At 33.3% G+C, this 23,064-nt stretch overlaps 1 long non-coding RNA gene across 1 annotated transcript; it reads right to left on the minus strand.

Annotated features, from left to right (window-relative positions):
• Window positions 1-21,380: 21,380 nt before the first annotated feature.
• On the minus strand, window positions 21,381-22,806 carry LOC129306434 (uncharacterized). Its single transcript, XR_008592216.1, has 3 exons — window positions 22,625-22,806; window positions 22,396-22,438; window positions 21,381-21,467 (listed from the first exon to the last, which is right to left on the minus strand). It is a non-coding gene; the product is annotated as an uncharacterized LOC129306434 (long non-coding RNA).
• Window positions 22,807-23,064: the final 258 nt, after the last annotated feature.

Genomic DNA, 23,064 nt, shown 5'->3' on the forward strand with positions numbered 1-23,064 from the left:
TCATATTTTCAACTCTAACTTTATGCTTTTGTTATTCCTTTAAAGCCTAACTATCATTACCATGTAATATAACTGGTGTAAAACTCCTTTAAGTGTATAATGTACCTTCTGATCACAAATAAGTCTTGTAGTCTTTCTTTATTTAAACCATCCAACTTGTATCCTTTGTGCAAGACCGCCGTCAATTCATTGTCATTTTGAATAATTGCTTCCAAATATCTAAACACCAACATAACTACTCTAACCACAAAATTAGTAAAAAAAAAAAAGAATTTAATCTAATGTTCTAAACATTACATTATAAAAAAAATGGCCTCTAGCTCCTACAACAATGCCAACCTAAAAAAAAAATAAACAAAACAAAAATTATAAATAATAATGAAAATCTTAATATCAACACTACCAACTTGATATTTGAAACCATCTTGCCCAAGGAAAGTGCATAAAACCCATAAAATTAATGTGTGAATAGGGGACAAGTCATATATAACCAATTGTAAAAAGTACAAAAACAACAAATACTTTCATCAACAAGTATGATTTCAAGAGTGGGATAATACCTTAGTAGCATTGATCAAAGGCATTTTTGAAAACCTTCTTAATAGCATGGGTTAAAGGACAAAAATATTCTAAACTTTTGTTTGGAGTAATGTTGCCCTAGAACTTTCAAAAAGGGTGCAATAATGTTGCCTTACTATTTAATCTAAAAAATGTTGACTATTAAAACTCAAGTTTGACCAACAACGGGACACATGGCACTAACTGGATGAGCTAATTTGTTATGGAGTTTGCTAAGTAGGTATTAACAATTTGATCCACGTGTTTCTTTCTATCCAATATGGGAAAAATGAAGAGTCAAAAATAAAAAGGGTCTGACTCTAAAACAATAGCCTAATGTAGACCTTCTATCATCTATATCTCTCCAAGATTTGCATTAATGTATGATTCAATGGTCAATCTTTTGCCCCTCTTGAACAGAATACCTTTTAATCAAAGTACCCTTAAGGTATTCAAGTATTTGATTATTTACCTGTAGATGAGATTCTTTATGATCGTGCATAAACAGGCTCACCACACTTACAACGTAGGCAATGTCAGGTCTAATGTGGGCAAGGTAAATTAAATTCCTAACAAATCTTTAGTAAGATTCCTTATTGACAGGAGGATTCAAAAGGGGAGGTTTGTTCGACTCTTGATTTGGGTTCTATTTACCCGAACGTTTTCTTGTCTTACAAAGTTGATGGTTTTGTTCAATTAGAGTATCTATAGATTTGCAACCCAACTTTCCTATTTCAATTAGGAGATCAAGAATATACTTCTATTGAGATATGAAGATTCTATGTTTAGAATGAGCAACTTCAAACAACAACAAACAACAACAACAAGCCTTTATCCCACTAGGTGGGGTCGACTACATGGATTGCAAGATGCCATTGTGCTCTATCATTTATCAAGCTTTTAGGAATATTATTAATTAACAGATCGCGTTCAATAACTTCCAAAAGTGTTCTCTTAGGCCTTCCTCTACCTCTCTTAATCGGACTCAAAGTTATATGTTCCACTCTTCTCACTGGTGCCTCCCTTGGTCTTCTTTGTACATGCCCAAACCATCTCAACCGATTTTCTACCATTTTTCCTCAATAGGTGCCACCCTCACTTTTTCGCGTACGTGCTCATTTCAAATTTTATCTTTACGTGTATGTCTGCACATCCATCGTAACATTCTCATCTCTGCTACTCCAACTTTATGCTCTTGCTGTCCCGTTAGAGCCCAACATTCACTACTATATAACATTATCGGTCTGATAACAGTGCGATAAAACTTTCCTTTAAGTTTATTAGGCACCTTACGGTCGCAAATAACTCCTTTAGCTTTTCTCCAATTAAACCACCCAACTTGAATTCTATGTGAAATATCTCCACTGATTTCGCCATCATTTTGAATAATAGCTCCCAAATATCTAAACTTTTCCACTTGAGGTATAATTTGATCTCCTAATTTCACTTTCAAATTATTGTCGAATAGTCCTTTATCAAATTTACAATATAAATATTCCGTCTTACTTCTACTCAGACGAAAACCTTTTGACTCCAATGTCCTCCTCCATAACTCACGTTTGCAATTAACCTCTTCTCTTGTATCTGCTATAAGAACTATATCATCCACGAAGAGCATACATTTCGAAATTTCTCCTTGAATATGTTCCGTCAAAACATTTAAGATCAAGTTGAACAAATAAGGACTCAAAGATGATCCCTGATGTAATCCAATCTTTATAGGAAAATCCTTTGTTTGACTACTAGGCGTTCTTATACTAGTTTTTACCCCCTCATACATATCTTGTATGGCTTTAATATAAGCAATCTGTACTCCTTTTTTTCTAACGCTTTCCAAAGCACTTCTCTTAGTATATGGTCATAAGCTTTTTCCAAATCAATAAAAATCATGTGTAGATCTTTATCTTTACAACGATACTTTTCCATTAATCCCCTTAGTAGATAAATCGCCTCTGTAGTTGATCTACCTAGCATAAAACTAAACTGATTCTTAGAAATACTTGTCTCCAATCTCAACCTGTGCTCAATTACTTTCTCCCACAATTTCATTGTGTGGCTCATGAGCTTAATCCCTCTATAATTAGTACAATTCTGAATATCTCCTTTATTTTTATAAATAGCAATTAATGTACTTCTCCTCCATTCATCAGGCATTTTCTTGGACCGTAAAATCACATTAAATAACTTAGTTAACCATCTCACCCCTTCTTCACCTAAACATTTCCACGCTTCGATAGATATACAATTAGGTCCGTTGGCTCCACCATTTGCCATTTTCTTAAGAGCTTCCTTTACCTCTTTATCACGTATTATTCGATAGAATGACAAATTTTGTTCTCCTTTACCAGTTACTAAATCCTCCAAGTTACTAGATGAACCCTCTCCATCATTGAAAAGTTTAGAAAAGTAAGTCTCCCATCTATTTTTAATTTCATCATCTGTAACTAAAGTTCTTCCCTCTTCATCCTTAATACACCTTACCTGTTCTAGATCTCTTGATTTTCTTTCCCTACTCTTGGCAATCTTATAAATATTTTGCTCTCCTTCCTTCGTCTCAAGGCTCTTATAAAATTCTTCAAAAGCTTTAGAACGAGCTTCACCCACAGATCTCTTAGTTTCCTTCTTAGCCATACGGTACCTCTCCCAATTTTTCTCATTGTTACACAAATGTATGGCTTTAAAACAGTTCTTCTTATACTTGATTTTGTCCTGTATACTATTATTCCACCACCAAGACTCCTTATCTCTCGGACCAGAACCTTTTGATTCTCTCAAAACTACTTTTGCAACCTCCCATATCTTTTTAGCCATATCCTCCCACATGATGTTAGCACTTCCCTGAGATTTTCAAATTCCTTTATTGAAAAGATTTCGCTTGAAAATATCTTGTTTCTCACCTTTTAATTGCCACCACCTAATCCTTGGTGCTACTACTTGTCGACGTTTTTGGATTTTACTCATAATACATACATCAAGGACTAGGACCCTATGTTGTGTCGTTACAGTATCTCTGGGGATCACCTTGCAATTTTTACAAAGTCTTCTATCTGTGTTCCTAACCAAAAGAAAATCAATCTGTGACCTTGAGGCTCTACTTTTGTAAGTGTGAGATGCTCATCTCTCTTCTTGAAACAAGTGTTGGCAATCTTAAAATCATACACCAATGAGAAATTAAGAAGAGTTTGTCCTTCATTGTTTAGCTCTCTAAAACCAAAACCACCATGCACCCTCGCATACTGACCAGCTTCCCTCCCGACATGCCCATTAAAGTCTCCTCCAATAAAAATCTTTTCACTCTGTGGTATGTGTCGAATCAACCCCTCCAAATCCTCCCAAAATAATTCCTTAAGACTAGCTTCTATCCCGACTTGCGGCGCATAAGCGTTAACAATATTAACAGTCTCATATCCAATTATCATTTTTAAGGAAATAATTCTATCTCCAATTCTGCTAACTTCTACAACGTTCTTCTTCCACTCCTTATCTATAATGATGCCTACTCCATTGCGTGCACTTACTTTTCCTGTATACCAAAGTTTGAAACCTTAAATATCCTTAGCTTCTTCTCCATGCCATTTTATTTCTTGCAGGCAAAGGATATTGATTTTCCTTTGAATCATAACCCCGACAACCTCTACAGATTTACAATTCAATATCCCAACATTTCAAGTACCAAATCTAATTTTGCTCTCATGGACTAACTTCTTTAGCCGCGTGCGTCCAGAATGACGCGGTAGCCCTTGCTCATTTAACACTACATCCGGGCGCCGATGCAGCGGCTCTAACTCACTTATCACTGTACTCAAGCCATACAGCACATTACTTACGGGCAACGACCTAGCATTAACATTATAACGTCTATTGTCCATGTTCATGATAGATTAACCAAATTTTTACATTGGATGTTGATGGCCTAACACAACCCTCCTCCTTTACCCGGGCTTGGGACCGGCTATAAACATAGGCGGAGTTAGAATGAGCAACTTCAATACCCAAAAAAGATTTCTTCCTTTAGATCCCTATGTAGGAAAGCATTCTTCAAATCAAATTGTAGTAACTCCCACTTATGAATAGCTGCCAAGGACAATAGAATATAGGAAATATTCATTTTGCAACTAGGGCAAACATTTCCTCATAATCAATTTCGTAAGTTTGAGTATATCCTTTGGCAACAAGCTAAGCTTTATACTTATCCAAAGAGCCATTAGAGTTGTATTTGGGAGTAAAATCCATTTATACCCAACAGGCTTCTTTCCCTTTGGTAATGAAATAAGATCCCATGTATTATTATTCTTAAGTGCTTACATCTCAACCTTCATAGCCTTAACCTAGTTTTCATCTTCTAATTCCTCATAAAGATTGTGATGTTGAAATGGGATGAAGACTAGTAATGAAGGCTTTATGGTTGCAAGACAATTTGTTATAGAACAGAAGTGAAGACATGGGTACAGGGATCGTTTGGTACAACTACAAGTTCCTTTCCTCAAAGCAGTGGGTAGATCAGAATCAAGCAGTTCAAAATTATTTCTAGGTACATCTTGACTACTAGAAATATCATAGGAACTTGGAGTAATTACAATGTGTTTAGGAGGATTAGGAGTTACCTCACAATTTTTTGGCACAAGTTAAAAAGTTTGAGTACAAGCCACTTCAGATGAGTAGACTTGTATAAGATGAGATATTCTTTTGTTCTCTTGAGTTTAAACTTGTAATGGATGAGTAGATTTGAGAGTTGATGATGCTTCCAAAGACTTTAGGGAAGGAACTAGGAAGTTCACTGAGAAGGAGATTATTACCTTGATCATCACGAAGAGGACTCACCCTTTCAAGAGAAGCATTGAAATTAGAGTCAAATTAAAAAAAATTAACATCATTTGATAAAAAAAAACTTCCCAGAAGGAAGGATGGTAACATTTGTTTCCCTTTTGAGTACAAGAATATTGATAAAATATAGATTTTATATATTTTATCTCACCTTTTTCATGCATTTTAATAATGAGTTTGGGCTAATTTGAGTTTATTAGATATTATTTGGATTATTAGCCAATTTTGAAGAATAATATTTTTGAATTAATTTTAGGAATTTTTGGGCTTAAATTGTTAGTATTTTATTTTCCTATTTTTAACATGGTTTATTTTTGTCAATCTTTAATTGACCTTGTTTTGAATTATTACTTATTATTTGAGTTTGTGGCCATTTTGTGGAAAATCAATTCAAAAATATTTTATGAGGCATGAAATTTATTTTGGATATAATCTACACTAATAGGTGTATTTATTTATTTATTTATTTATTTTGAGGTTAAGGAAGCACAATTAATAAAATTCAATGGTGAAGATTAATTCTTGAGTTTCAAGATACATCCAATGGTCAGGGCTTTGAAAGACAAGGAAGGAATTAGCAAGATTTATTAAGGGTACAAGAGCCATTTCCAACTAAGAAAAATTAGATAACTCTTACAATTTTCTTTTTAGCTTTTTTCTTATTGTCTCTTTTTGAAATTAATGGCTGAGATTTTTTTTAAACTCTCTACCCTCTCTTTTAGCCATTAGATTATTTGTTCCAAACTCTCTCTTACTCTCACCAATATATAGTCAGCCACCGAAATGAATTGAGCTTGCTCTCTCTCTCTCTCTCGATTTTTTTCATCCAACATGCATCCTCGTCATCATCTCCAACATCTTCCTTTCTCCACTTTCAATCATCCTCTCTTCCTTTCTCCTTTTCATTATTTTCTGGTGCCACCTCACCTCTTCAATCTCTTACCCATAAATTTAATTAATTCCATTCCTCTCACGCATAGCTCACACCTCCCATTCTTGCACTCTAAAATCATTCCATTGCTATCTACACATTGCCTCTCCTCTCATTAATCATTCAATGTTCTTTCATCGAATCTTCGCATGGCCGAGGTGACTTGGTTGGATGTTGGAGGAAAAAGAAAAATCATAAGAGCTTGAGTTAGATTGGGAGACAGCTTGGGATGAGCATGGAGAAAGCTAGAGCCTAGAATTTGCATTTGAAGACCATTGGGAAGTGATTTGTCATTTATGTCTTTAATTTAAGAACTTAAGATTATTTAGTTTTAAATTATTTTAAGTTGTAATGCTTGAACAGAATCTAGTTCTAGGTTGTAAATATTTTAAATCTTGGATTGATTTTGTGTTAAATGAATTTCTGAAATTTATGTTTATTACCCTTGCTTTGCCAATTAAATTAATTATTGAGTTCTTATGGTTAATTAATTATCATTGTGGTGTTTGTTGCAAATTTAGGTTGTTCCTTTTACCTCTTGATTGTTCAATTAAGTTGGTAATTTATCTAATTGTTCAATTAGATAATTTAAACATATTTTTCAGAATTATTTTGAATTAATCATCATTGATTTTAATGGATTTAATTTGTATGATTCATAATCATAGCATTTTGTTCACTATGAGTTCTCTAGTGGTTTAAGTGTTAGACTTTGTGCTTATGGGTTCCCTTTGCTTTAACTAGGTAATTGAATTTATTAATTCCACTTTTTATTAATTTCCTTTGGTCTAACTAATTAAATTGGGCTAGAAAAGTTAACTCCATGTGATGTCCTAAGTTGTCTCCTTTATCACATTTGAATCAAACTTTTCTTAATTATTAGTCAAGTATTCCTTTTTGTTAGTTAATTAATTTATTTAGCTTTCTTTTCATTTTTTCTTTAAACAAAACCCCCTAAATCATAATTTAGAACTCATGCATTACATAATAGGTTGTTAGACTTTAGCATTAGCATCCATTTGGGTAGTTTTAGTGGAATAAATTGTATTTTCTCATTTACATTTTAGTGTAAAAATCTAGCATTTAGTTTTAGATTTTTTTATTAGTTTTTAAATACCTAGAACCAACTTAAGATTAACCCCTAGATTGCTCCTTGAAAAGAATAACATAGGGTTGGCCTATACTATAGTAAGTCAATTTTAGTCTAATTGAGTGCCAATATGACTAAGGCATATCCATCAAATATCCAATAAATACTCATTTGTCAGCTCTAAGGTCAAGTTTGGTCCTTTACTGAGAATGCACATGAACAAAAGCAACATGCCCAAAAATTATAGGTATGAGACAATTTGATTGATTAAAATTAGGAAAAAAATTGAGTGAGAACATCCATAGGACTTTTTGAACCAAGAACAAGAGTTAGAAGTTTGTTAATCATATGTGTAGCAATCAAAATAGCTTCTCCTCAATATTGTCTAGGCACATTAGTTTGAAACAATAAGGCTCTTGTAACATTTTTTATGGGAGTATTAATACAGGATTATTCATGTAAAATTCCATATGTTTCAAAGAAACTTGGATAATGATTGGAAAAATCTTTGGCATTGATAGACTTGAATATTTGTACACCAACTCTAAATTGAGTTTTAATCATGTTATAAAAGGAGGGCGAAACAGTGTGAGCATGCAATTTTTATTTCAATAGATAAATTAATGTTACACGGGAGCAATCATCAATAAAGGACATAAACCATCAAGATCCAATAACATTAGGAATATTAGAAGGACCCCAAATATCACTATGAATTAGATTGAAGGGGACTGAAGTTCTTTTATTACTCATAGAAAATGAAGATCATTTGTTTTTTACAAATTGGCAAACATCACAATGAAAAGACTTAACAGCTAAATCCTTGAACAAGGAAGGAAACATAATTTTTGAAACATTAAAGGAAGGATAATCCAACCAGATATGAAAAAGCCAAATCTGATCTTTACTAGACTTTACTCTTTTTGACTGAGAAAGGGAAGAAGCCATCAAGCTTTAGACTCTACTACATCCATTAGGTTCATCAAAATAGTAAAGACCATCCTTTTCCTAGCAAGTGACCATCCTTTTCCTAGCAAGTACAATCATTTAGTTTGTCTTCTGCTCCTAAAAGAGATACGAGATAGAAGAGAAGAGAACATAGCAATAAGAGTTAGTGGCAAGCCTTTTCATAGATATTTAGATTTGTATAAAGCTTAAGGACATGCTAGACACTTTTAAGAAGAAGGTTATCACTTAACCTAACATCTCCTTGACCAACCGTAGTGGCTATGGATTCATCAACCCATATAATTTTCCTAGTGCTAGGTGGGACCATGGGAGCCCATAGGCAAGTAAGAAACTTGCCTAGGGCCCCCCAAAAAAGTCATGAGTACTCTTAGCAATAGTACTATGAGGAGATGAAGAGATATATTAGTACAATTATGTAATAAATCCTAAATGAAAAAAAAAAAATAAAACCCTATTCTTTCACCCATTGAAAACCTTTTCACATTCCTAAAATAATATTTAATTATTAGGTTGGCCTTAACCTAACCATTAATTATTATTTATTTTCTTTCTACAATTCTAGCATCATCATCTCTAACTCTCTCTCACTTTTCATCTTGACTCTTCAATTTTTTCCTCTTTTCTACTTGCCTAAAGAAAGCACACTCTCTTCTAGTCTTCCTATTCTAAAAAACTCTTAGCTTAACAAACATTCTTGTCCTAAATTGCTTGCATGGAACATATGAAATTGCTAAATTAGAGTCTAGAGATCAAGAAAGGTCGGCTTTTGAAGATCTCATGTAACTTCATTCAAAGTTTCACCACATTCACATGACCTTTTTTGCTACAATCAAGTGTGTTTGTTCCTATCTTTTTTTAATATACAAAATATTACATGTAGATTGTTTATTTTTTTAATTTCTTGTGGTAAAAAATCTCAAATAAAATGAATCTGGCTATGAAAAAAAAAGGAAATGTATGTACTGGTTATAGAATATTATTGATAATACCTATAACAGTTGCTACTATATAAAGAAGTTTTTGAAAATTAAAGTTACTCAAGTCCTGTTTGAGATGAAGTATGTTACAAGATAGATTGAATGGACTAGCCTTATTATCTATTGAGAGTGAAATATTAGAATTACTTGATTATAAAACTTTGTTATCTAATTTTGCTGCTTAAAAAGTTAAAAAAGTAATATAAGTATTGATAATTTATTATATGTTAGGCCCATTTACTTATTTAGCCTAAGGCATCAAAATCTCTTGACACAGCATTAGTGCTAGGACATGGATTATAAGAAAAAAATTTTTGGAAGAATTTGTCAAATGATTCAAGGCTCTAGAATCAATAATCCAAAGGTGAAGGAGATCGTTCTTCACAGTAGTAAAAGCAAGTGAAAATAAGACAGTTGAAGATTGAACGAAGATGCCTAACCCTAAAGAATAGATACATATAGCAAAGGTGGAAGTTTTGTCAAGTAACTCTAGTAGTGATCTTAATCTACCTATCTCCCTCTTAAGATTAAGCTAGCTAGAGCCTTCCTTCGTAGAATTAATAATGACATTAGCTTGGCCCTTCTTCATGTTTAGAGGCTTACCATGCAACTTCCAACACTTATCCTTTGTGTGCCCTGCTTTCTTGTAATAAGGACATCAAATAGGTTCTTTGTTAGAGACCTTAGTCTCTATGTGTATCCTCAATAGAGCGAATACCAATATTCTTTGAGATCAAAGTAGAATTCCATTGGCTAAGATTCCATCATCACACCTTTTTGGCTTTCTTATGCCAAAATAATGGCAACAATCTCATTGAGAGAAGGTATTTCTTCTCAACCAAGAATTTTAATGCGAACGGGAATAAACTCTACGTTCAATCCAACAAGATACTAAAAATGAACATTTTTCAACGCAGCATCTTCAAGATTCTTTAGGATAATACATTGACAATGATCTAAATCTTGCCATAAGTTTTTTGTAAGAGTAGAATATTCGATAATAGATTTACTTTCCTACTTCATGATGGAAATCTTGGTCTTGATCTCATAAATTTGAGTAGTATCTTTCACCTTTGAATAAGTTTAGTAAACTATATCCCAATTTTCCTTAGTAGAAGAAAAAAAACAAACATGTACAACTTACAACTTACTTTAGGAGTCATAGACTGCCATATCCAAGACATAACCATTGAGTCAGCTTCATCTCAAGTATCGAACCTAAGCTCCCAGTGATGCAAAATGGGGAAGGAGAAGGGTGAAGAGAATATAGAAAAGAGAAAAAGGGCTCAATAGAGAGAATAAAGAAAAGAGAAAAGTCAAAGGAAATGCAAAATAAAAGTAATTCTTATTCAATCAAATGTGCGTACAAATCAAATGAGTTGAGATGCTATTTATAAGCCTCAACCCAACCCTAGAAATGAATGTATGAAAATCTTAGAAATTCTAAAATTGAATAAAAAGATAACAATAAATAAAAAGATAAGAATAAATGTTCAAAGACAACAATAATTCAAATCAAAACAAAATATGTGTAATTAATATGAGAGTAAAATATCTTCAATCTCAAAATCTGTAATATCCTTATAATATCTTTAATTATTTTTTTTAATTTTCTTCCCATCACCCAAGCTTAGGACCTATTCTAAGAAGATGACTAAGCTTTCCATGACCCTTCATAAAAGTCCTAACATATTGAGACCAAATTAAAAAATTAATCCCATTCAACTTATAAGCTACTAAAACAAATGGTAGCTCTCTAGAAGAGCTAAACAAGGAAGACCCAGTATTTTCAGAAGTGTTCTTCACGTCTGACATTATGGGACAAGGAGAGAAGATTCCAAGTAGAATAGAGGCGTTTGAATGCAAAATAAGGTAAAGACATAGCTTCACCCTCTAAAAACACAACTCTAGGCAGATCCTTTCGAACTGCATGTAGCGGTGTGTGAAGTAGCTGATTGTCTTGAGGATGGTGGTTTTGCATGGTAGTGAGAGAGAGGTTTTTTTTTTGTTTCTCAAAATAGGACAATAATGAGAAAGTGGAAAAATGATCAGGGACAAGACACTAGGATTTGGATCATTTTGGCTTTGATACCATGGCATATTTTGTGAGAAAAAATTCTCTAATGTTATTCTCAAGATTTACAAGAGAATGTATACAAGAGTTCCAACAATCACTCATCTACCTATAGTTCTAACTACCACTCAGCAACTAACAAACAGCTAATTAGCTACAAACTACTTGCTGATGCCAACTACCAACTAATTAAAATAAGAATAAATAATATTCATATATTTTAACACATATCATTGAAAGCGATGACAAAAACTTTGACAAGTAAAATTTGTAGTTTTTCATCATAAAAAGAAGAAAATGGGTTCTAAATTAATATTTTTCATTCTACACAGAGGAATATAAATTGTAAATTATCATCCAGCAAGTTGCAATTGTTCAAGGGAACATTTATAGTATGAATTCGTTAGAAGTCCAACAAGTTGAATTTACACATTTCCACATAAATGGAGAAGAATGAGTTGCAAATGACTCTTGAAACATAGTTGTGAATATGTAGAACTAGAATCGATCGAATATCTTCTTATAGAAAATGAGAATCAAATCTCTAGAACTAACAAAATGTTCGGCTCATTTCCAGTTACTTAATACATTTTTTTAAATTTAATTTACTACATATTAATTTGAAACTTATATTTCTCTTTTTATTATGAAAAACATAAAATGTTACCTTTTAGAGTTTTTGTAACTACAAGTGATTTGATAATTTTTTTATTTGCCATTAATATAATATTCATCTTTTATATTAAAAAATATAAATGTAAATCGCTAGATTTTGTTACTTTCATTAATATGAACAAATTTTTCCTACTTCAAATTGTCAAGTATTCATTTGTAACCTATTGAAATAAAAATGGAAACTGAAGTTGTCAGTTTTTTTTTCACTTCCAGTGATTTGATATTAATTTTTCCTGATTTGTAACTTAGAAAATCATTAATTTTCAACTTATATTCATCATTGAAAATTAATGGTGATCTTTGAATATAATGAAATTATTTAGAGCTAATGGAGGTTACTACACCTAATGGGTGTGAGTAACTGTGAGAGGTTGAGAGTTTTGGTGCTTAGATTGAAAGTTGAAAGTATATAAATGATGGTATTAATGGTATTTGGTGCTACTAATTGTATATTTATTGTATTGGACACCATTTAGGTTTGAGACTTGTAACATCCTGGTTTTTTATTCCCTAATTTACTAAGCTTAATTGGGATAATTATGTAAATTGTGGTGGTGTATGGCTAGGGAGGTTTAATAATCATATTCAATTGCATTTCAACCCTAATTGTAGGTCTAGTAATAAGTCGGGCCACCCAAGCATTAAAAAGAGAAGAGAATAAAAGGGTTAGTACTGGTGTGCCCCACACTTACAGTATAGAGTGCATCCATCATGATGCATAAATACTTCAGATGTGAAAATGGGGACCTTTCTGTGCCATGCGCCGCGACGGATGACATGGTCATTTTTTGCTTTTATCAGTTACAAACTGAGATAGAAATAGAGAGGAGAGAAAGGAGAAAACGAAGAGGCATGCCAAGCTCTACTAGGATTTATTTTTGGATGACATTGGGAGTTTTTTAAAAGTTACAAACACCTAAGGTAGGTATCATACCTTTTAATCTCTCATTTTCTTCCACATTATGAAGTTTATGGTTAGGGTTTAATAGTGGAAGATGTTTTCAGTCCATGTAGGTTATGGGTCCAAATCTATTGACTCAAATAGAGTTAATGGGAGTAGATTAGAGTATCTAAACTTTGGTATAATAAATTTTTGGTGTCTTGGGTTGTTCGGCTTCATAAATATGCAAAAATTGCATAAATGTGGGTTGTTGGGGGAGTGTGATGCCATTAATGGGAGTTTAATAACTCATTAATGTTAATGAGGACTTAAGATAATTAATAAACCTAATGGATAGACTCAAACTCATGTAAAGTGAGCATTGGGAAATTTAGAAGTGGAGAAATGAGAGTTGAATGCTTAAGTTAAACAATATTAATGGAGATTAACTTGGTAAATTATAGACTGAGCTCTTGGACACTAATTGGACCAAGAATTCAAGCTTTGAAGCTATTATATTGAGGGGTAAATTTTTAACCTCTCAAAGGTTTGAGGTAATTGGGGAAACCCCACTTTGGGTAATTATGTGTTGATTGTAATGTATTGTTAATTATGTGTTTAATATGCAAATTTTGACTTATGAATGAGTACAACATGCAATGAAACCTTATGTTTATCTAATCATTTTGATATGCATTAAACATGCTAAAGAGATTTTAAAATGAGTTTTAAGTTGCAAAAGTGATATTCAAAATGAATTGCATGTTTATAATGTGTTTTAAATGAGTAGTTGGTAATAGACTTGATAAAGATGAGTAATTGAGATTGAAAAGAATGTGTTTATGTCATATAAGTGAAAATAAGAATTGATGCTCACTTGGATGGTGCTCAGCTGTAAGCCCAATTTGTTGACTCTGATATTAAGAAAATGAAAATGTGAAAATGAGTAAACATCATCTATGGCATGATCAATGGGTAGGAGTTCGCCTAGGGATTAAGACTAGAGAAAAATCCATATGGTATTTAGGCTGCCCTTCGATGCACTGGAGTATAGCCTTATCCCACAATTTATTAAGGGATTGTCCCAAAGTTTGTCAAGAGATTAGAACCTAGCTTTCTCCACTAATTTAATAAGGAGAATAACCTAAGGTATGAGACACCCTAGAGATTCAAGATTTGGAGAAGCCATGGTCTAAGAGTGAGTCATGTGATCTTTGACTGGGTCACACCTCACGATTGTTGGGCTTAGGTAGTCCAGTCACATGGAAGGAGACCTATTCAGTGTTATAGCTCATGGTTTCATTCGGAGGAAATAAAGAGGGTATAAAGTTGATTAATCATTGCCTATGTAAGTGTATAATGTGTCACATGTTTTGAGTTGTGGCAAGTCAGGTGTTATAGCGGTCATGATCACATGTCTGAGTGTCTTGTGATTATGTACCTAGCATGTGTGAGATGAAAAATGTGTTAACTGGATTAATAAGTTTTGATATATGCTCAAGCATGTTTTATGAGCTTGTTTTCATATGTATGTGTTTGATTTACAATTGATATATAACTGCATAAGGTAGGTTTTACCTTTGTTACTAGGTGGCTAGACTCACCCCTTTCATTTAACACTTTACAGGCTCTAGCTTTAGTGCAAAGAGGGAAGAGGCTCAAAAGGCTAGGAATTAGCACATTCCTACTATATGCCTCTAGTTTATATTGATTTTGTGTAATAGTATATGGTTGTTAATTTTAGGTTGCATATAGTTGCACTTGCATTATTTTATTATTACAAATGTTTGAATTGTATTTTGGGCCCTGAGTATTTATGTATTAAGAAATATATATGTTGATAGGCAAAAATACTAGTGTAAGTGTAGAAATGATGTTTTAAACATGTTACAATGGTTTTTAATGCAATCTAATGGAAATTTGCCTCTCCTTTTCTATTTTTGGTTAAAAGGGGTTGAGGAATGATTTTATGTTATATAGATATTTAAGTGTATGAGACTTGTTGTATTGATTAGTCTTAGGTCCAATGGACATAGTCCAAGTGGTAGGAAAGGCTTTTGACACTTATTATAGGTTTTGGACACCCTTTTTGTGTGAAAATTGTAAAAAGTGGTAACAATGTATTAAGGTGTCCAACTTCCTGGTGTGACTTGTTTTGGAAGTGAAACCTATGCCATTAGTTAGTTCATGAAAAGCGCTGTCCGTAGACACCTAAATCATGTATTTCAAACGTCAGATGGAGAATTGAGATGCTTTAAAAGTTCCCCCAATTTCACTATCAAATGACAGCAGAATCTACTGTCATTTATGTGCAACATGCCGTGGGTGCATAAGGCCTAAGCTGTAGTACATGGCATAGAAAGTAACATGCCATAGCGTAGCATGCACAAGCCACAACGCATTGCCTTGTTTTAAAACAAATGAGTTGTTTTTCAACTGTTTTTGATTTCTTTCACTCTTCTGAGGTATCCCATGCTTCTGTAACTTATTTTTACTTTGATATATGAGATTATGATTGATTTAAATTCATTTTTGATTAAGAAAACTTAGGATCCTTTGATTTTGAACTAAAACTTGGTAATCGCCTTTATGGGTTAATCTTTTGATTACCAAGAGTTTTATTAGTTAATTGTTTTTAGTAGAGCGAGATATTACAACTTGGTATTTGTTTCTCTGTTTCTGAGAATTGGTTTGTGGTTTGTGTAAATATGTGATTGAGATTTGTTTTGTATTTCGTATAAAGAATTGGCAACATTCTATTACACTTGTTATTTTCCTCACCGAGCTAGTACTAACTTCCTTTTTCCTTTTTGAGATTCCTTCCATCATTAGGAGGGGAGAATATGGTGCAACCATAGGAATACACTAGAGAATGTGCAAAGACTAAAATAAGGATTGATGAACTAAGAGCAACTACTATAACCTCAACAATGTAATAAAGACAATGCCTTAGAAGAACTTAGGCGTATGATGAGAGACATCTAGTGAAGAATGGATGGTTATGATAAGATCCTCATAAAGAGACTTAGTAAGAGCAGCAAGACAGTTGAGAGAATTGGGGTTGACCAAGAGGAAGCTCGAAATGATGTGTATGCTAAGGTGTATGGACATGAAGAGGAAGATATAATGAGGAAAGTATTCTTGAGTGGTTGATACATCTGGTGTGGCCTAGGATGAGCAAGTTAGAAGACTCTATAGACATAGCTTTGAAGTAATTCACAAGATTGAGTCCTCCTTCTTTTAAGGGTTCTGTGGAGGATTGAGCAACTAAGAAGTGGATCAATAGGCTTGAGACCTTCTTCTTATTTATAACCTATACAATTGAGCAGAGGGTCCTTTTAGCCACATTCATGCTCGAAGACGCAATAAAGCAATGGTGAGATAGTGTAAGACTAGTAAATGACTCACAGTTGACTTGGAGAGAATTCAAGAGGCAATTCTTCACCCATTATTTCCTAGCCTTATTTTAAGCAGGGAAAGAGGCGAAATTCCATAGATTTCAACAGGGAAATATGAATGAGGAGGAGTTAATAGCAAAGTTCAATGAGCTATCAAAGTACTCTACTTACTTGAGTCACCACGATGATGAGTACTGGAAAGCTGACAAATTTCTTGATAAGATGAGGCCTGAGTTCAGCCAGTAGTTAGCTTCGTTTGACATTACTTCCTTTAAGGTTATGAGTAACAAGTTTAAAGCTATAGCCAAAAGAAGTAGAGTAGTGGAAGAAAAGAAAAGAGGCAGCCAAGGGAGATTCTCTTCCTACACAAGCCCTATAAGCAGAGTGAGTAAGAAGTTAGGTTATACCCCGAGCATGTTTAGGAGGTATAGTGCTAGAAGAAGCAAGAAGAAGAGCTTCCAAAAGGGGTCCTAATTTAGGGGATCCAACTAGAGGAGAAATGCCCTGAGAAGTGTGGATAAGGTCAGAAATCAAACATCCTAATAAGGATCTACAACTCTATCTGTTATGGTACCAGCTAGAGCTCCGCAGTGCCATGAATACAGGAAACATCATCAAGGGTAGTATTGGGTTTGCTTTAGATGCAACAAGGTTGGGCATATAGCCAAGTATTTCCTAAAGAAAATTCCTGCTCTAGATCAGAGATCTAATATCCCAAGGTGAGTTTTTACTATGACCAGAGAAGAGGCTGAGGCTTCACCAAAGCTAGTTAAAGGTATAATCTCACTTTATGGTCACCATATAGATGCTTTGTTTGATTCTAATGCCACACACTTTTATATTTAATGATTGTGCAAAGAGATTGAAGTTGCATGTACTTGAAATGTCATTGTTCATAAATGTGTCTACATCAGCTAGTGCATATGTGAGGATTAATTAAGCTTATTTGAAACTAGAGCTAAAGTTTGGTAATAGAGTCACTTTTACTGACATAATCTACTTACCTTTGAGTGATATTAATGTGATAGTAGAGATGGATTGGTTGTTTGCTAATGGTACGACACTTGATTATAATAGAAAGACAATTTCCCTATCAGTTTATACAGTGATAATTGTTAACCTTGAACCTGTCAAGTCATTGTTAGAGGTGGGTTATGAGACTCCTAAATTCTTGTCGGCCCTACAAGTAGAGAAGTCAGTGAAAAAGGGTTGTTAGGCATTCATGATCTTCTATTCTATACACAAAATGTTTGACAACGGCATTTAATAGAATTGGTGTAGTGAATGAGTTTCCTAAGATATTTAATGACAGAATGTCAAGATTGTCACCAGAAAGAAAGATCAAATTCTCCATCAATTTAGTACTCGGTACTGAGCCAATCTCTAAGGCTTCATATCGCATGGCTCTTGTAGAACTAGAAGAACTGAAAAAGTAATTAGAAGAGTTACTTGAGAAGGGATTTATTTGGCTGAGTGTATCACCGTAAGGATTGCCTATATTGTTTGTAAAGAAAAAAGATAAGAGTATGAGGTTGTGTATAGACTACATATAACTTAACAAAGTAATGATTAAGAACTATTCTCCGCTGCCACGGATTGATGACTTGCTTAACCAACTTACCATAGTTACAGTTTTCTCTAAGATCCAGATACCATGAGTTGAGGGTTAAGGCAAGTGATGTGCCTAAGACTATATTTAGGATAACATATGAGAACTATGAGTTCTTAGTAACGCCCTTTGGTTTGACAAATGCTCCTACAATCTTTATTAACTATATAAATAGGATCTTCAAACCTTACTTAGAGAGATATGTAATAGTTTTCACTGATGATATCCTGATATATTCTAGAGATGAGGAAGAACATGCAAGACACTTGAGAATAGCACTGCAAGTGTTAAAAGAGCACAAGTTGTATGTCAAACTGAGCAAGTGTGATTTTTGGCTACGAGATATGAAATTTTTAGGTCATGTCATTTATATTGATGGCATAGCAGTGGATCCACATAAAGTTGATGCAGTACTATAGTGGGAGAGACGAACTTCAGTAACCGAGATCAGAATTTTCTTGGGTTTAGCTAGTTATTACCAAAGATTCATCTAAGGGTTCTCTCAGATTGCTTCTACTTTAACAAAGCTAATGAAAAGGAATCAATCATTTGTTTGGATAGAGAAGTATGAAGAGGCATTCTAAACTTTGAAGGAAAAAGTTGACTACAGTGCCAGTGCTAACTATTCTAGATCCCAAATGGCCATATGTGGTCCATATTGATGTATCACTTAAGGGACTGGGTTGTATGCTAATGCAAGATGATATAGTTGTAGCTTATGCATCAAGACAGTTGAGACCATATGAAGAGAGTTATCTAACTCATGACCTTGAGTTAGCATCAGTTGTATTTTCCTTGATGATATGAAGGCACTATCTCTATAGTTCACAACTTTAGGTGTTTAGTAATTATAAGAGCCTCAAGTACTTAATTGATTAGAAAGAGTTTATTATACGATAGTGAAGATGGATGGAATTCATGAAAGATTATAATTTCAAGTTGAGGTACCATCTAGGAAAGGCCAATGTAGTGGCCGATGCCTTGAGTTATAAGACTGTTCATATGGTGTGGTTGATAATCCATAAGTACAAGCTATGGTTGATGATCCATAAGTACAAGCTACTAGAAGATTTCTTTAGTGAACATCAAAATAGTCCAGACTTCGTGTATAACTTGAATATGACGGTAATCACAAATGAATTTTGGAAAGACTTGAGAAAAGCTCAGCTTGAAGACAAGTATCTGTTGGTGATTAGAGATGAGATTGAGGCAAACAAGACCAAGGACTTTTAGGTCAATGATGATGGGTTAGTAGTGTACAAAAACCGGTATATGTACCTAAGGATAAAGGGCTTCGAGAGACCATTTTAGCTGAAGCTCATTAGAGTAAGTTCACCATTCATCTAGGAGCCACCAAAATGTATCAAGACATGACAAGTCGGTAGTGGTGGCCTGATATGAAAAAAGATGTGACAGAATACATCTCCTGATGTCTAACTTGTCAGAAGGTAAAGATTAAACACCAGAGACCCCTAGGTTTGTTGCAACCATTAGAGATTCCTATGTAGAAATAGAACTATATTTCCATGGATTTCATTATTGAATTGCCATGTACCTAAGCAAATCATGATGTTATCTAGATAATTGTGGACAAATTGACTAAGTCGGCTCATTTCCTAGCTATTAGAGTTGATTATACTCTAGAGAAGCTTGCAGAATTCTATATTCAAGAGATTATGAGATTACATGGGGTGCTGAAAGAGATTTGTCAGATTACGATCTGAGGTTCACATCGAACTTCTGAAAAGCACTACACAAGGCTATAGGTATGAAATTGAAGTTCAGTATGACCTATCACCCTCAGATTGATAGTCAAATAAAGAGAACCATCCAGACTCTAAAGGATATGCTATGTGCTTGTGCTATCGAGTGGAGTGGCAATTGGGATAAGCACCTACCTTTGGCAAAATTCTCATATAACAACAGTTTCCATGCAAGCATTTAAATGGCTCCATATGAGGCCTTGTACGGCAAGAAGTGCAGATTGTCACACCTTAATACTAAAGGTATGACCGGCATGAAATATAAGGAGAATTCATATTTCATAAGCCTTAATAACTATAAATTGTGCTAAAATATTGGGATATATATAGGTTATATATAATAATAATGTTCATAAGGTTTTAAATGTTTTGTAGAAATTTTAACAGAGTCTCCCCTATAATTCAAACCTCCTGAAATTTTCACAATAGAACAAAACCTGTAAAGCAGACCAGATCCCAACAATTTACATAATAATGGAATAAGATTAGGACCTAACTATGGCTTACGTGAAGTACTAAGTTATAATTACAAAATATAATACGTAGTTTTACCAAAATAATAGTTGCAATATGCTTCCTCTTTTTTCAAAAAAGCAAACAAAAGGCCCTCAATGATCTGCTAGAGATACAGGGTCAGCTACAATATTTGAGACCAAAGAAATTTTTAGTGAGTAGTGTTCCAATTAGAATTATACATAAAAATTATGAAGATAGAACTAATATATTTAGTCTAAAACAATATCATCAAATACTAAAGCAAATACTTGAACAAAAAATAAAGAACAATTCTTTTTTCAATAATACAATTTTGAAATTAAATGATATAGATTTATTAAGATTTGTACAGCTCATAGAATGTAATTGTCTCAAATACTGGTGGAATTAGATAGAACCCTTTCAAAGAACTAATAAAAAATAATAAATTTTAATTTAAATCTAAGAGGGCTTTATTAGAACGAATAACAAGCGTGGACACATATTTCACGAGAGTAAATAACCAATCAAACATGGACACATAATCCACAAGGGTAAATAAATAATCAAACGTGGCTAGAAGCCACGAAACAAGCACGGCAAAAGCCACAAATTAAATGTGAGTACAATGCTCACGAATATTCATTCCTCCGTTCTACGTGCGTTGGCCTGCACATGAGGCTAGCACCTCCTACAAATACCCTACTAGTTAGGCGTACTATAGTGCACTAAGAGCGAATGGAACTGTCATTAGCAACTAGCGTTCTGAACTTAGTCCCTCCTAATCAAAATCAAGTGTGTATGGAGCAAGAAAACAGTTTCAAAATTGTCATTTTCAAACACTGTTCAACTATCATTTTTCATTACTCAAATTTATTATCATTTTCTCCATACACGAATCATTGCATTAAAAGAAATTTATATCAATGTAGAATTAAATAATTAAATTACTTCTAAGAAACAATACCATTTATCGTACATCCATTTTAATTATTAGTTATTAGCAGTATAAATCAGTAAAAATCAACGCACTATCATTAATAAAACAATTGTTATAAAAATAGAATTACAAGAATATTTATACAATGTATAAAGAAATAATAGTAAAATTTAAATAAAAGAATTTTATAAATACTTTACTAAAAATTAATTTGGAATGCTACCCACTCACCTAGAAGTTTTTCCAAAATTCTAAAATTTGCTTCTCTTACTTTTCACTGTAGTTCTAATGACGCTCTTAACTTCCTGTCAAAAATTACAATCTTAGAGTCATTTATCAAGTAATTTTTTTAATACTTGGTGCACATTCAAATTTGATTTTCAAACTACATCACAACCTAAAATATACAATCCACAAACTCATTATCAATTAACTAACTTATTAATAACCCAACTAAAATAAGAGGAAATATTTCCACCTCTTTTGTACCTTCTTAAAACTTAATGAAATGCCACAATCATCATTTACTTTAACATAATTTACCTTAGGATTCTAATTTAATGACTCAAATTACTACATACGCATGTTCCTTCAAAATTAATATATAAAATTGAACAACTTACATTCCGCCAAATTTTTCTCTCACAAATCTCAAGGTTAGCATTTTAACAATTCAAATATACTTGAATCAAATAATCTATTTGACACATTTTAAATCATCCTTATATCTCCTTATAACCCATCCTCAAGCATAAAGCATGATAAATCATATCGACTATTTTTATGCTTCCTTCAGACTTAATAAATTACTATACAAGTATCTTATTTAATATCTCTCTCTGTTTTTTTCCTATTTTAGTATTTTCAAATTTTAATCAATAACTTAAGCCATTTCTTACACCTATATATATATATATATATATATGTTCAAGCTATATTACATCAGTTTAGCAACATTATTTCTACCTATTTCTTCTTCCAAGCATTTTTGCAAACATATTGGGTGCATCCAAAATTCAGCTCCCAACAGTCATCTAACCAATTAATCAACATCCAACATTAATTTTAAAACTAACATTCAGCTTATCACCAACTAATGTCATACACAGCCTCAACTAAAATTACAACTCAAAAAATATCATAACAGAAAAATGCCATGATTCAGCCAAAGGAGGGAAGGATGATCCTGTGCTGTTATATAACTCAGAGGAAGGAAAAAAATTGACAACTCACCTTAACAAACCTCAGTCGCAACAAGTATGAATCAGCTCATATCCTGCATTGAAGAAGGAAAGGAGGAAAATGCTTCAATTTTCTACATGAATGAAAAGGAGGGAGGCCAAAAATTTCAGTCAGCAAACATAAGAAATCAAGCTACCATACACACATACATGTAATGTTCAGTAGTGAAAAAGGATAAAGAAGGAAGAAAGACATATCAAACATATACACATATACATACACCTCTGTCAGCCACACAACGGAGCAGAAGAGAGGGAGAGATTCAGATGCTTCACCAAACAGAAACAGATGAACAACAAGGGAAAGGAATAAGCTTAATCGGTAGTGAGGAAACACACATAGCAACGGCAAGATGAAGTTTATGTGACGGGAAAGGAGAAGGAAAAACAGAGACAACACGAACGCTCTCTCTCACTCTGTTCTAGAATTCTTTATCGATAATGAGTAAGAAGAATTTAAATAAAAAAGACTATGGGGAAAAATTACAAAACAAGACCAAAGATTGTTGGGAAAAATTACAACAGAATACCCCAAAAGATTTTTATTATTATTAGTAATCATTTTGTATTTTATTTTTTTTAAGGTCATTACACAGATTGCCTCTATGTTGGACCAAGTTGAGTGAAAGAAGAATAATGGGTCTTGATTTTGTGGATCAAA

Source organism: Prosopis cineraria, unplaced genomic scaffold (genome assembly GCF_029017545.1).
Source record: "Prosopis cineraria cultivar Desert tree isolate PC_DT_omini unplaced genomic scaffold, ASM2901754v1 PC1, whole genome shotgun sequence".
NCBI lineage: Eukaryota > Viridiplantae > Streptophyta > Magnoliopsida > Fabales > Fabaceae > Prosopis > Prosopis cineraria.